This window comes from Manis javanica, chromosome 6 (assembly GCF_040802235.1).
Source record: "Manis javanica isolate MJ-LG chromosome 6, MJ_LKY, whole genome shotgun sequence".
NCBI classification, from domain to species: Eukaryota; Metazoa; Chordata; class Mammalia; order Pholidota; family Manidae; genus Manis; species Manis javanica.
In genome coordinates, this window is record NC_133161.1 from 30,259,997 (window position 1) to 30,276,388 (window position 16,392).

Sequence of the window (16,392 nt, forward strand, 5' to 3'; positions counted from 1 at the left end):
TATTCATTGCATTCTTCAGCTCCAAGATTCTCATTTACTTCTTTTTTATGATTTCTATTTCTCTATTAAACTTATTTTGACTATGTATTATTTTCCTGGTATCAGTCCGGGGAAAGGAAATCCTGGGGCAAAATACCTCTAACACCAAAATCAGTCAAAGGGAGAAATAAAGTTTAATATCCATTTATTGCTCACAAACTGCAGTTCCAGGCCATCTTTCTTCTCTTATTGCTCAAGCAGAAACCACCATGGCCCTGCCCCTCACCTCTCAGGTAGAGATAAGCTCTCTGTTGCCCAGGTAATTACCCATTCATATGAAGATGAACTTCTCCACCCCTGAGGAAAGATGCAAATGCACTAAAGCCATACTACTTTCCACCTCTGAACGCCTATTAATATGCAGATATACTAAAGCCAGGCAAGATATACTGGAAATGCTACAATTTTACCCACACCTGGTTATACAGAGTTGTCTTATCTGTCTTCTCTTGTAGCATTCTGAGCTTCTCCAAAAAACCAATTATTTTAAATTCACTGTCAGACAATTCATAGATCTCCATTTCTTTGAAGTTGGCTACAGGAAAATTATTATGCTCCTCTGTAGTATCATGTTTCCTTGATTTTTCAAGTTCTTTGAAATCTTGTTTTGATGTCAACTTCAAATAAGGAGTGAGTCTGGTTCTCCAGACTTTACTGACAGGCTTCAGGAGAAAATCACCAGCCAGCCCAGATATGGATCCTGAAACTCTCTCAAACCTTTTCTATGGACACACCTAATCCATACTTCTTATCCCCACTTTGGTGGGAGCAGGAAGCAGATTTTTAAGGTGGTATGTCTTCTCTCAATCCTGCAGAGCCAGATCAGGTGCTGAGAGCCTTCTATTTGTTGTCCTAGGGTGATGCCTTGAAATATTTTCTTTTGCACCATCCCCCCAATCCAGTAGTCAGTCAGTTTTCTGCATATGCTCATGAGTTCTGTAAAGGCTCACACTACCTATCTAAAAGTTCACACTAACACGCACAAAGCCAGCTATAGGGTATAGTTCAGGTGCCTGGAGAGTTGAGCATGCCCATGGGCCAGCTGGGGAATCCACAGGCCTGACATCCCAAGCAGCTCAAGGTCAGGTTTGTGGATAGAGTCTGAGAAAGAGTTAGTAGGATCTCTGACCCTTTGCTGAATTCTGATCTCTGGTTGCTGTAATTTCCTACTCCATCTCTCTCCTCTGTTCCTAGTGTCTCCCTATCTCCTAAATTGTATTCTGGGCATAGCAAGAAAGAAGTGGGCCTCTTGAGCAGCATCCCATACAGCTGGAGAAGCCAGGTACTCACTCACTACACTCTCACCCTCATGAGTAAATTATGGGCTTATGGTTTCTTTCTTGGCATAGAATTAGGCTCCTTGGGTGAAGAACATGGTAAAAGTGAAACTGTTCTTACCCTCTTCAATACATGTATTCTCAAGATTTTTTGTTCCAATGGTATGCTGGAACTTCTGTATTGGATTCCCAGACTCCCAAAAAAGGTATTCTTGTCTGTGAGTGATTGTTAAATTTAACATTCTGTGGAGGGTTGACAGCAGAAAACTCTTCTGCCATCTTGTTGAGGTCACTTTCCTGTTGTCTCTCATTTCTATTTCCCCTCTTTTATAGGCTTCTCTGGTTTTAACTGAATATTTTGTATTAAATTAGCATATACCCTTAGATTGAAAACACTTCTTTTTAACAATTTTTACTAGCTGCCCTGGAGTTTTTTACAATATATATTTTTAACTAATCTACTATTTTAAGTATCATTCTGTTGCTCTAAATACTTTATGTACCTTTTATGCAGGTACCTTTTATCATGGTATGTCTAATTCTTCTCTCCTTTTCATATGATATTGCTGTCATTTATTTCATATAACCAAATGCAAGAATCACTAAGTTCAGTTACTATTATTTCATAAGCAAATAATTGTTTAATTTTACTCTGCTTGCAAAACTTATTTTAACATTGTAGGTGAGGTTTACCAGCAATAATTTATATTTTCATTGTATTCCAGTTTGGAATGTTTCTATTAACCTTACTTCAAATTCAATAATTATTTTCTTAGCCAAGTCAAGTTTATTGATGAGTACATCTAAGATGTTGTTATTTAGCTACAGAGTTTTTGGTTTCTAGTATTTACTTTGATTCTTCTTCATAAGAATATCCATATTTCATCTGAGATTGCCCATCTGCTTTACATGTAGTTTTTTCACTAGAGCCCTAAACATATTTATTATTACCTTTTAAATTCCCTGTCTGGCAATATCAACATCTGTGTCATGGTTCTCATGTCTGGTTCCCGTGACTGCTTTGTATCTTTGGAGTGCTGTTTTCATTTCTTGCTTTTTGGTATGACTTACTTTTAGTTGAAAGCTGAATCTGCAGTATGGGTAACAGGGACTGAGGGAATAAAATTGTTTGGTATACAATGTGATGATTTAATATACATATCCATTGTGAAATGATTATCATAATCACATTTCATCACTTCACATAGTAGCTTTTCTTTTCTTTTTTATAAGTGAGAACTTATATCAATCCAGCTGGAAGTTGGACTATGATTAATATTTGTTGTAGCTACAGGTTCCATAGGCTTCAATTTCCTGTATTCTCCACTCATGACATTGGGTTTCTCTTTGTACTTTCTTCAGAAATAGTCTGCATCTTGCAGCTCTTCCAGCAGCAATCCCCCATTGTGGACCCCTGCTGGCATGGTAGTAAGTTGTGGAGGGAGAAAAATATTTGATAACCATTCAATTAAATCTCAGTGTCTCACTAGTCTTGAATTTTGAAATTGTGACCTTCACAATGGTTTGTCCAAAGGTATTGCTTTCTCTCCCTTTTATGGCTCACCAGCATTCCTGATGTATATTCTTGAAGACTTGACCCCTCCTACTGACTGTATTTTTCTTTTTATGTCACTTAGATGAGACAGGAATGCCAGAGGGGGTGGGGCTGGGAAAAACCTCCTTCCTGTGTTGTAATTAATGGTCAGAATTCAGCTCTGGCAGTCTTATTTTTTGCAGAGTAGGACTTTTTTATTTATGGTGAAGGTTCTTAATGTATGTTTCAACAGTTATTCTTCCTGATTACTGTAACTATTTTAGAGACCCCTAAAGGTTTCTGAAAATACCATTTAAAAAGAACAAGCCTTTCACTTGTTCAATTATCAGCATCACAAAAAAATTAAGTTAATACAAGTTCACACACCTATCCCATGTAAGACTTTGACCTTCTCAAGATCAAAGAGTTTATTTTATTGTCATACCACCAACACCTAGAACTTATGCTTAATTAATATTTCTCTGAGCTACAGTAATAAATTAGTATCCAATTTCCTTCATGATACTTTGAAAAACAAATGCCTATATATGGTCAAATAATATAATTTAATAAGAAAAATAAAAAACTAAAACTGAAATATCAAAAAAATTTTTTACTACTGAATCAGTAAAAGGGTTCATTTCATACCTTACTAATGTGAAAGTTCAAAATTTCTTCATATGGAAATATGTGTCTACCTACTAAAACTACCAAAATTATACAACAGTGGATGAAATTAAAAGTATTCTCAACATTATCAAAAATCTAAATCATATTGAATTTGATCTTCACATTGAACTTGCCATTCAATAATGGCAGTGTTCCCATTTATTATTATTTATTAAACACTATAACCCATAATATTTTGGTTCATAAATATTTTATGTTTATCATAAGGTTAGATTTAAATTTAATTGCAAAATAGAACATTTTAATTTTAAAATAAAATGATTTTATGTAATCATTAAAATTGTATATTATAACCTTGAGATAGAATGCTTTATACTTTTAACACAGACCAAGATAAACAACTAAAATATTAAATAATGCATAATTAAAATAACCTTTGGCTTACAGATTTGTTATCTGGACTATAAAACAAAGTGCTATAGTGCCATCTCCTGGATAGTGTAATGATCTGGAAGAGGAGAAATAATTTAATGTGAGCTCTTTATTTAATAAGTATATTAATCAAAACAATAAAAGAGGGGAGCCGAGAGAGATAAGCCTATAGATTTCCATTCTGAGAGTAAATAGTTACTTTTAATATAGAGTAAATATGAGGTTAAATATTTTACCCTTGCAACATTACTCCTTCATCATTTAGAAATTTATATCAACATGCACCATTAATTTCTTTAACTTTAATAATAAGGACATGTACTGAGCATTACAAGCACCTGGAGTTAATTATCTCACATCAAGAGATTAACTTCCTGTCTAAAATCAGTTAGGATCCTCAGTTTGTTAGAGCCCATCTTCCTTTTTTCAATCCTAGAATAATTATAAAGTTATGAAAATCAGGTTGACCATAGAAGTCATTAGTTATATCCTGAGAGTTTGCCAGTTTGTTGAAAATACTTCTCTTTACCTCCAAATTATCCCCAAACCCAAACTTTCTCTTGTTTATATTTCCTTTTTCTATTAAAATGTCTTTAATGGTTTCTTCAGAAGTTTATTTTTGTGTCTTACTAGAAAAGTCATTTTGGGCCATCAAGTCCTCTGTGATCAATATTTACCCCATTTCTTTTAAATTTTCTATCAATGGAGTTATCATTCAGATCCATTTTAATGTTCACTTTCTCTTAATATCTTATGTGATTTTTGCTATTCAGTGTTGAAAGTTTAAATTTTTTACATTATTTAAAAATATATATAAACTATATACACAAAATTTTCTCACACAATTACTATTTAGGTTTCACTCTTATTTTTTTGGAGGTAGATGTAGTCATATTTCTTATGACATCAGTATTTGATATTTTAGAGAATGCTATTAAAAAATTGTAACTTAAGCATATGAAAAAATCATATTAATGATCATATTTATTGACCCCTTATTACAATTTAATAGTTGACACTGTGAAAAGCTACAAATATACAATATGTAACATAATAAAAACTAGAATAGAAAATATATAAATTATCCCTTTTTCATTATCTACCAAAGAGCTATAAAATATCAAAGATACACTGTTATCATTAGTAAATTGGTATCTGCTTGTTTCCATGTTGAAAAACCAAGGTAATGATTGTTGAATGACAATAAATGGGGTATAATCATTCTTAAATTTCAAATCTATTTTAAACCTTTGTCAAGTTTATTATGGAGTAATTTATAATGTAAATGAAATAAATTTCAAAGTAATTCACCTAGTTAAACATTTCAATGAGTTTTGACAGCCACATGCACTATAGGAACTGCTAACAAAATTGAGATACAGAATAGCTCCTTCATCCCCAGTATGTTCCATCCTTCCCTCTACCACCTGCCCTAGGAAACAACCATTGGCCTTTTTGGGGAGTTTTACTTTGTATTTTTATATAAATATGATCAAGCAGTATATAAACCTTTGCTTCTGGGTTTATTTACTCAACATAATGATTCTGACATTCATCTATGTATTCATGTTTACCAAAAGATTGTTCCTTTTACTGTGCTTAGTAACCCTCTCACTGCTTTATTTTCTGTGAGTAAAAGGTAAATTTTATCCAATTTTATTTTAGTTTTATTGTGCCCAAGAACACTTAACTTGAGATCTACCCTCTTAGGAAATTTATAAGCACCCAATACAGTACTGGCTGGTACAGGGTCTTAACTGAAATGTTAAGATTCAGTACTGTCATTCACTATTAATGGAAATTTGCATTGATGTCAGATTTGGATAATATAATTGCAGCTCGTGTAATCAGCAGCATATACAGTTTTGTGAAGACATAGTTTTAATTTTTCTCTTGATAAATATCTAGGGTAGAAAGGTTGGGTCATAAGACAGATGTATATTTAATGTAACTGCAAAGTCTTTCCTAGATGAGGCAGCAAAAAAAGACCCTTCTTTTTCTCCTGAACTCTCATGGCCTATTTCTATACCTAATTTCTGTAAATGATCAAATCCAGTCTTGTATATAGTTATGTGTACACATGCTTTCTTTATTGTACAATAGCTCTACAAAGAATCACACTAAAAAATGGACTTTTTCATTTTTCTATTTTACATTAAATACACATTTTCTAACATGTTTAATAAACATGTGTTTCATAAGCAAGTATTTTAAATCGTAACATAGAATTATGTTTGTATACCTTACTTTGCCCCTCCTTCTTCCTTTTTAGTGACACGAAGTTCTTATTACTCTACCTCCTACTTTTTTCAAATCCTTTTGCATTGTTTTAAAGGAAAATACAGCATTGCTTTTAAAAGACACATGAATGCTAAAAACTGAAGTTAAGTTGTATTTCCAGTAAGAAAAATGAGATAGTAAAATGTCACGAGATCAATGACTCCACTAAAAGCCAACTGAGACACAGGTGTTAAACAATCCTGATACTTGGAAAAATATTTTAAATACCTCTTTTGAAACAACTGGCATGTCATAAATTTTATGTTACATTTCATGGGCATGAAATTAAAAGGCAAGTTCTTAAGTGGTGTAAATCACCACTGAAACTTTAACACTGATTATCCTTTCTGCCTGCTTGCAGGTCAATTGCATGCTGACCAATAAGAGACAGCAGCTAAATGACATGAACACACCTACCAAGAATGAACTTAAATGTGTTTCATGATTATAAAATATCTTCAAAAAAATCAATGTACTAATTAAAAGTGCTCTTGGTCACAAATAAGCCAGATACCTCAGCAATATTTATAGATATAAACCTTGCACTAGACAAGCCAAATGATACATCTAACATATTAAATATTAAGCACCTTTCTTTCCTTATAAGACATGATAAATAGGAATTATCCAACCTTTTTGGAAAATGTATTCCTCATGGTCAATAAAGTTTCCACCTGTAGTAGGGTTTTAAAGGTTTTTTGAGGGCAAAGTTAATGCTATAAAACACTATGCTTTGAACTATATTATTATAAAGGACAAATTCATTATTTAACATTGTTTTAATAATCTAACTCTAAAATGGATTCATTTCTACTGCTTCAAAGAGCTCTCTGTTTAAATCGTTTTCCTGAAATGACTGAAAATCAGTTCAAAATCATTGAAGGTTTGCATCAACAAGCATATGCAATTCAGAAGCCAAATGGGTAAATAAATTTGTATTATTAAGTATGTGCTATCGAGAGATTATCAAACAGGGAATAGATGGTGGTAGAACATTCCTATAAAAGAGAGGAGAGTGAGAGAAAATTCTATAAATTCAGCATTTCAGAACACTGATTTAGATTAACAAGGTAAATAATTTTAAAAGGTAAATTTATCTTGGATATTTTAATCATTCTTAATTAATCTAACAATCATTTCCACCTTACTGTAGATTAGTTCAACCAAAAATCACTTTAACCTTTTCCTATTATCTACTTTTATTACTCATTATCTATTTATTTATGTACTTATTATCTATTTTTTACTCTTATTTATTCCATCAAAAATTAGACTTTTTCAAGGTAAATGACTTCAGGTACTTGTCAGTGGTATCTATGCGTCCTGGTGTGACGGTTGATTTTATGTGTCAGTTGGAATGAGCACAGTTATATCCTACTGTTTCTATTTCTCTGAAACACCTGGTTTGAAATATGTATCAACCCATGCCTAAATAAAACTGTAAAACTTTCAAATTCACCTACTGTTAGAGGCACTCTCTCTTCAGAAACACAAGCATCACAGTGATTGCTATACACAATCTATATTCAAGTTTAAAAGCAAAACAGACTTATAGATGTCAGTTCAAAGCCTGATTAGGACACTTCATAGTCAGTCATGTGTCTTGGATGAGTTATTCATACTTTGAACCAGTTTCTATATCTGTAAAACAAGGAGAGTAACCATTGCTTTGCATGGTTTTCTTGAACGTTACATATTATTTATTTAAAGACTCTGAAAACCTGTAGTAGTTCAACAGTTTTTTTACTTATTGACCCAATTTATAGAAATATTACATTGCCAAAAACTTAAAGTTCTTTTGCTCTGTAAGAATAGCATTGTTTTTCAATCCACAGAGAGTAAATATTTATGGTACAATTTTACATAACCATTTCCAGAATTTATGTTCTAAGGAATCTTTTAATAAGGAATTATTGGCACTGATTGGAAATTTTGTGTATGATATTTTTAGATCTTATGCCAGAGAAGTACAATGAAGCAATATTGATTAGGTAAATAACTAGACAAAATGACTTTTCAAAATATAAGAATGAATCTGCTGACCTAAAGAAAGAGCAAATACGTGATAATATCCCACAGAAAATATTGCAGCTGCTACATTTAAGCCCTTATTCTGTAATGTAATTGAGAATCTCTAAAGTTTTTCAAAACTGCTGAATGTTCATTTTTTATATCAAAAGAATTTTCATGATTTATCCATTGTGCTCAATGTCTAGCCAAGCTTCCTCCTAGAATTATATGATCAATTTGAGGCTTTAAGCATAGAGAAACAATTCGTGAACTGCTTTGCTAAAAGTATTGTGAAGTACTGGTGCATCTTATATACACTTTAGACAATTTCATCCATTTAGCTCTGAAAATTAAATTGTGTGACTCCCCTCAGAAACAGTATGCAGAGATATTCTTGAAAATCCTTGTGTTCTGTCAAGATTTCATATATCTAAATCATGCATGATTGCTAAATTTTTTTATCACAGCTTATTCTCATCTAATACATAAGTTGATGCCATATTTTCATCCATCTTTTCTCCTTGATTTACTTCAGAATAAAGATTGAATCACTTCTCCATCACTTCCATATGTTTGGGAAATGAAGATATTGACTCTTCCATAATAATGATGCTGCCATTTTAGGATTAGAGTATATTAGGAAACCAGGAACTTCAAAAACAGACATAAATATTCATATATATGCAGACACCTGTATATTAATTGAGACATGACTTAGAACCATCGAAACTGGCATATTCAATAGATTAATGAATAATATTCCTTAATAATTATTGAGTAACTCAGTGTCTCAATGTTATATGCAGCCATTAATGTATAGATTTATTCATCCACTGTGTGAATTTTGTTATGTGCCTAACAGGTACACCACAAAAGGCACTTGATATATATAAAGTTTAATAAAGTGATTCAACTTTTAGAAGCCCAATATGGGAGGGAATAAACATAAATCTTAATAAATAACCCCAAATCCTTGATCATTATAAAAGTACAAATTAAAACTACAATGAGATATCATCTCACACCTGTCAGAATGGCTAATATCAAAAGGACAAGAAATAACAATATCGACAAATATACGGAAAAAAGTGAACCCTCATGTATTACTGGTGGGGATGTAAATTGGTTCAGCCACTGTGGAAAAAAAGCATGGAGGTTCCTCATAAAATTAAAAATAGAACTAGATATGATCCAGCAGTTCCACTTCTGGGTATTTACCCAAAGAAAACAAAAACACTAATCAAAAAAGACATATGCAGCCCTATGCTTATTACAGCATTATTTATAATAACCAATATATTAAAACAATCTAAATGACCAATGATAGATGAATAAAGAAGTGGTGTGCATGTACAACAGATAACTACTCATCCATGAAAGAGAATGAAATCCTGCCATTCACAACTGCATTGATGAACCTACAGGGTACTATGCTAAGTGAAACAAGTCAGAGAAAGACAAATACCATGTGATTTCACTTATATGTGGAAAACAAACAAAAACAGCAACAAACTCAAATACAGAGACCTGGTGGTTACTGTTCAGGAAGGGTGTGGGGGGATGGGTGAAACAGGTGAAGGGGATTAAGTGGTACAAACTTCCAGTTAGAAAATAAATCAGTCATGGAAATGAAAAGTACAGCATAGGGAATAGAATCAATTAGAAAAAAATCAACCTTCTTTACTGGGCCTTGTCTTGAATTGTACAAAACTGTAGACTAACTCATGATCAGGTGTGTTTTCAGTATGTATTCTTATTAATAAAAAAGAGTAAGATAAAACCCATAAAGAATGTTTAAGTCACAAACAAGCAATTTATACATGCACAAAAAGATTTATGAAAATATACACCTTTATTTAAATTTAATTAAAAATAGTAAGTTTTCACCTAAGTACTGGCAAACATGAAAAAAGACTCAAGATTTTGACTGAGGGAAACAGACATACATATGAGATGACATTCATATGTATTGCAATAACAGTAAATTAATATATTCTTTCTGGAAAGAGATTGAACAACACATATGAAAAAAATTAGAATTTGTATACACAGTAATTATATTTCTATGAGTTCATTGAGATGTGTGCACAAAACATATCCATGGACACCCAACACAGCATGCTATATCCTTCTTTTCTCATATAACATTATAGCATGAACATTCTCTATCTCAAGATATTCTTCATATATATTTATATTAAAAGCTTCATATTATTATTTTACCTTGGAATACCATACTTTAACCATCACTAAGTGTTGACTACCTAAGTTATTTCTGCAAATTCATCATTATAAATAATATTGCAGTAGATATTTTCCTCAATATATTTCTTTAGGCTATAGTTTTGAAGAGACTCACTGAGTAGACATATGAAATGCATATTTTCATATTTCTTTCAAATTAACTTTGTGCTCTAATTTAAACTTCTACTAGCAGTCTCTATGAAACTATCTCACCATGACTTCACTATTATATTTTAAAAATATTTTTAATTCAGTACATTTTAAAGACTCACTATTTGATCTTTTACTGCTTTTGTGGTTCAGTTTGCATGTATTTATTAGTAACACATATTTCACTTTTGTAATTTTCTATTCATTGTCTTTATTGTTTTTATATAGGTCTTCAGAGACTTATATCCTACAGATTTGTATCAACTTTATATATTAAAAATATCAACTTCTGAAGCACACTGCTTTATAACTTTTATGTAATTACAACTATGTATCTTTTTCCCCTTGAGATAGAAACAAATGATTACATATTTTAAAAATACTTATCCACAAACAAAATATTCATCTAACATTGTTGTTTGTTGCCTTACATTTATGCTTTAATTTACTTGGAATACACTATTTTGCAGGAGGGAGGTTTTGTCCAAACATTTTTCCAATTTTCCCAATGACATTTATTAACAAAAACTCTACTCCTTCCATTTCCAATTAATATATAACTCATCCTTTATTTTAATTTCCCATAATACATAGCTTTATCACAAATTATTTTTTTATACACACCAGGGTCAATTTCAGGACTCTTCTATTATCAATCTGCCTTTATAAAAGTTCAATAGAAATTTTAATATTTTTATGTACCTACTTGGACAAATGTATCTGTTTATTGCACCTCCTTTTCCAAACATGAAAAACATTCATGTCTCTAAATTCTTAATCAGTTTGTCAAGTGTCAGCTCATATTATCTCTTGGGAAGGAATATTAACCTAAAATACCATGGAATTCCCAGGTGCTATGTTTTAGGCATGAAAATATCATTCTTCCCCCAGAGACCAGTCTCTAAATCAATAAGCCATCTGTACCTGATATGGGATGTGTCTTTAGAGATGCTGCTATGAATGCCTAAAGCTGTAGCAGGATATATGGAGTCATTTTAAATAATTGTATCATGTATGAAGTTAATGTCCACTAAAGTCCTTCTGATAATAAAATATGAGAAGAAACAAAGTTCTTAATATAGCTAAATACTGAGGACAAGAAAGACACAGTATGCGGAATAAGATTTATTAATAATGGCAAGATTTAATAGTCTTCACTGGAATCCTTGAAGAACTGATTTTGCTAGAGGTTTAGAAAGACTGGAGTCTTCACAACTAAGACACATCAAGGGATTGAGCTCTGACTACTAACCTGAGGCATTCACTAGGCAAGTATCTGCTTCCTGAGAGGAGACTAGCCTCCTTAGAGAAGGTGGAGGAAATAGTTATAAACTCTGGTCTGACACAAGTACAAAGATGGCTCACTTCTCAAGGTTAAAGGCATTCTAGCCTCAAGCTTAGGATCTGACAACTGAATTGAACTTCAATCATATTTTATTTTGTCTTTTAGAAAAACTTTGCCAATTTGAACTATAAAAATAAACATGAATGGGATTTATGGTAGTTTTTAGGAGATGCCTTAGGCTAACGTTCAGAGTCAATGAATTTGTTTCTGACTCTAATACTTTGAATGACTCCTTTATATACCTTGGAGTAAATAGCTTGTCTAATGTTACCTTTTAGAACATAAAGTAAGTGGAATTTTCTTCATCAAAACAGAATGTTTATTATTAGAATCAATTTAAAGTTAGTGATTCTTCTCCACAAAGTTGTTATAAATCCTAAGATAGTACTGAATTATGTAGGTCACAGAGGATTTCTTTCTGGAAACATCATATATCTATTTCTCCATTGGAAGCTAATTTCTAGAAATAATCCTTTAGGTGTCAGGAAGCAGTGATAGAGGCTACACAGTCTAGCAAAGTGCTAGTAAATAGAAGGGATTTAGAAACACTCAAAGGAGAACAAAACTAAATGCCACAACCACTTTCATTTGATACGCTTCCTAAAATCATCATACATTAAATAAAAAGAGCATATTTAGAGAAAAAAATACTTCTAGGGGGACTAAATTAAATTCACTCATACATATAATCACTAACACATATATGCATACTTCACTATTGGCATGTATTAGTGTAAAAAACAGATATATTGTTCTAAATATCATATATGTGCACATTTGGTGAGGAGTTGATTTAGTAATGTTTATATAATATTGAATTATTGCCAAAAGATATCAATGATGCATGTATAAGCTTAATTCCTGAAAAGAAAATAATAGCAAAATCCCAGAATTCCATTGGAAATTAATTGTATTTATTTATTCATTCTTTTCACTTAATAAGCATGCTTTATGTGCCCACTATGTTCTCAGGTATTGTTCTGGTCTTGTGGATGAAAAATACATAACAAGCTGGCATAAAAAAATCTCACAGCCCAGGCTAAGCTAGTGGTGATCTGACACTACTGAGAGCTAAGATTCTTTTTTCAAATGCATTGCAAAAATTTATTTTCTTACAAAAATAAAGTAATTGTTGATAAAACTCAAAATCATGGTAGCAAAAACTAGGAGGAACACAAAGGGTCACTTTACACAGGAAGAAACTGATTACTTGGCAAGCTATATGTTATGAAACTAGATTGTGGCCAAACTGGGTCTACAGTTATGTCCTTCAACTACAGTTGACTCTTGAACAATGCACAAGCTAGGGGCGTTGACCACTTTGCACAATGGAAAAACTGTATAATTTTTCACTTCCTAAAAACTTAACAACAGCCTAATGTTTTTTCAAATTGTTGCAAATCTCCAAAAAAATTCTAATGCATTTATTGAAAAAAAATCCATGTGTTAAGTAGACTCATGAAGTTCAAACCATGGTGTTCAATTTTAATTTTACTACTATTGAAGATATATATACTGCCACAGTGAGTTTATATAGAATTTACAAAAAGAATGACAAGAAGTTGCCAGACACTCACATCAGGACTTTTCAAAGGTGATAAAACAGTCCTGCAACCATCTTGCATCACCCACCTTCAACCTACATAAAAAGATGATTTACAACTTACAAAGTGTAAAGGAGGGAATTATCAGCAGCAAGATATCAGCCTAACAAAATACTAAGATCGTATTTGCTTTCTCCTACATGACGAGAATTACTCCCTTACTAGGCAAAATAAGGATACTGCAAGAAAAATCATTCAGAGGGGTTGAGGTCCCTACAAGAAAGAATCATTTCATGTATGTTTCCTACAGCATAAATAAAAATAATAATCTGGTGCTTTCCTCTTTCCTGGAGATGTATGAAGTCAAGTGGCAAACCAAAACATCCATAATGGAGAAAGGAGGCATCATTTTACTATTCTTAATTTTTACCATTTGGTTGACAAGGATACATTAATTTCCAGTGGGGCAATTAAACAATGCAGAAAATTGCAGTGCTGGATTACCTAGAGGTAACCATATTAAAATTGTGTCCTATTAGATTAGGAGCGTACTAGTGGTAAGAGACTCAAGTGAATAAAGCTGGAAGCAAAAACTGCAAGTCTTGTCTTTAAAACACAGAGGTACTGCACACTATCTGTTCTTATTCTATATAGAGGAGAGTTCCTTATGGGAAACTAGATAGAAATCACATATGCCCTCAGAAGGATCCATATTTAGACATCAGTCCAATGACCACAGTAGATACTAGTAAAGCAATGAGACCTTTGCTCTTTACCACTAATATCCTTTGCCCAAAGCTAGAGGGGAGAATGGGTAAAGAGTACGTAAACTGGATTGGACATGAGATTGATGTTTGGAAACAGATTAGACTAGAAATTTTAATATCTAAAAGTATGTCTTAATTACCAAAACAAGTTGTTCTTACAACCCAACATCACCAAAACCTAGGGAACCTGTCTGATATCTTTCCAAAAGGAAGGAATATTTGATAAACTTAAGTCTTTCTCTTACTATACTCGACCAAAACCAAATTGTTCAATTAGATATACTTAATAATATCTTTATGAAGTAATTAAGACTTTTCCTGAAAGTTTTACACAGAGAATTGAAATGATTTTTCTATCATTTGTAGCAATAAAACCAGTGCATATGCGCAAAATTATTTATATAGTCTCTCTGAGAAGGGAGAAACCAAACAGCTTTACATTCTCATTTTCAAAATAAGCATCAAATAATTTAAATGAATAGCTAGAGCCCAAGATAAGTAGGACAAGTAGGCATCTACCCAGCTCAGCCCTACCTTCACCAGAATGTCTTCTCTAAGTTGCAAAATTCTCATTGAATTACTATTCACTTCATTGCTGTGTTTATGTTCCCCTTTCTAAAACTGCTCTTGAAAATGTACAAAAATAAATAAATTAAGCAGTCTTTTTCAATACTTATACATACTAGGACAAATTTTTTTTTTAAATATTACTTACACAAGCATCAAGTCATAAATATAAAATATGCACAAGTCCTCTCCACTGATGTAGATTTTACTCTCCTAAATGAATGTAACAATAAATCTGATATTGTAAGTTCTTCTCATAATGTGATTTTTACACTCCTTCCATCAAGACTTCCTTCTGAGAGGTAGTGTTTGTAACTCCTCTAACAGAAGAAGATAAAAGTGATGCTATGTGACTGGCAAAGCTAGGCCATAAAAAGGATTGAATTTTGACTTAGCTCTCTCTTAAAGAAGTATAAGGAAATTTTATTTTTACTGTTTCTCTTTTCCTTTTGAACATGTCTTCAACCTTTTGGTGGCCTGGGAATTATTTTCACTTTTCTAGGATTTTCCTCACCTCCACTAGTGCCTAGTGACCCCAAATGTTAACCCCTGCCTTGTTCCTTCATTGCAGATCTAATCTCCATTGAACTTACCCTGTCTATATTCCTACTAGTAACACATGTATATTTTTCACCCCACTTTTTGAGGGGCTGATCTCAGACAGTTATAAGATATCCTACTCTACAAGAAAAATTGAAAATTGGATTAGCTTTACAGCATCCAATGATGAAAGAAAGGGAATGGGGTAAGACGCATTAATAACGCTATCTGCCATACTCAACTTCTTTTATGACCTAAAACCTGGTTCCAGTGAAAACAAAGCAGAGACTACCACTTGTATGGTTTTTCCCCCACCCCAAAAAAAAACATATTGAGTAAATCAGAATCATTTTTTCTCTGTACATGAGGAATTTCACCTGAAAAATACAAAGGAAGCCCACAGGTGGTGTTAGCCCCTGGTGCTAAATGGTAATATTGTAGAATAAAGGATGATTCCTTATAAAACCTTGTGCAAGAAGAGAAAGCAGAGGAAGATTTTAAAATAGGAGAAAGGACCATACAGAGACAGATAAGTGGAGATGAGAGACACCATGAAGTCTTATGGAGAGTGGTGAAGGATAAACCTACAAGACTGATGGCTCTCCAGTTCCCCACTCTAAGAGACACCTATGCACTTTGTGCCCTTCTATTTCCCTGTATGTTATGGAAGTTCCTTGGATTGTTTAGAAAAAACTATCTTCCTCTGCAGCTAAAAGAACTTTGACTAGTGTGGATGGTAATAAAGAGAATCCTTTAGTACCATAAGTCCTACCCTATCTTTGCTGTCATAATGCCCAGGTCTATCATGGCACTTGCTGCCTTGTATCTATTAGTTTGCATTCTTGAATCTCCTACCAGACAATTTACAACACGATGAGAGTAGGTCTGGTACCACTCATATTTGCATTATCAGTGTGTAGGGACTAAAAGGGAGTGTTTGATAGATAAATGTAAAATGATTCCATTTAAAAATAGAATACATTTCCTTCTATTCTCTTAACCACTCTAACCTAAGGAAAGAGAATAGAGAATC

General features: G+C 32.6%; 2 long non-coding RNA genes across 2 annotated transcripts in view; both read right to left on the minus strand.

Moving 5' to 3' along the window:
- Positions 1-14,323, minus strand: part of LOC140850071 (uncharacterized) — a 36,933-nt gene extending 22,610 nt beyond the window's left edge. The window contains exon 1 of the long non-coding RNA XR_012132812.1: positions 13,519-14,323. This is a non-coding gene — a long non-coding RNA (uncharacterized lncRNA). The remainder of the gene's footprint in view (positions 1-13,518) is intronic.
- Positions 1-16,392, minus strand: part of LOC140850072 (uncharacterized) — an 824,946-nt gene that overhangs the window by 716,988 nt on the left and 91,566 nt on the right. The gene's annotated exons all lie outside the window — the stretch shown is intronic.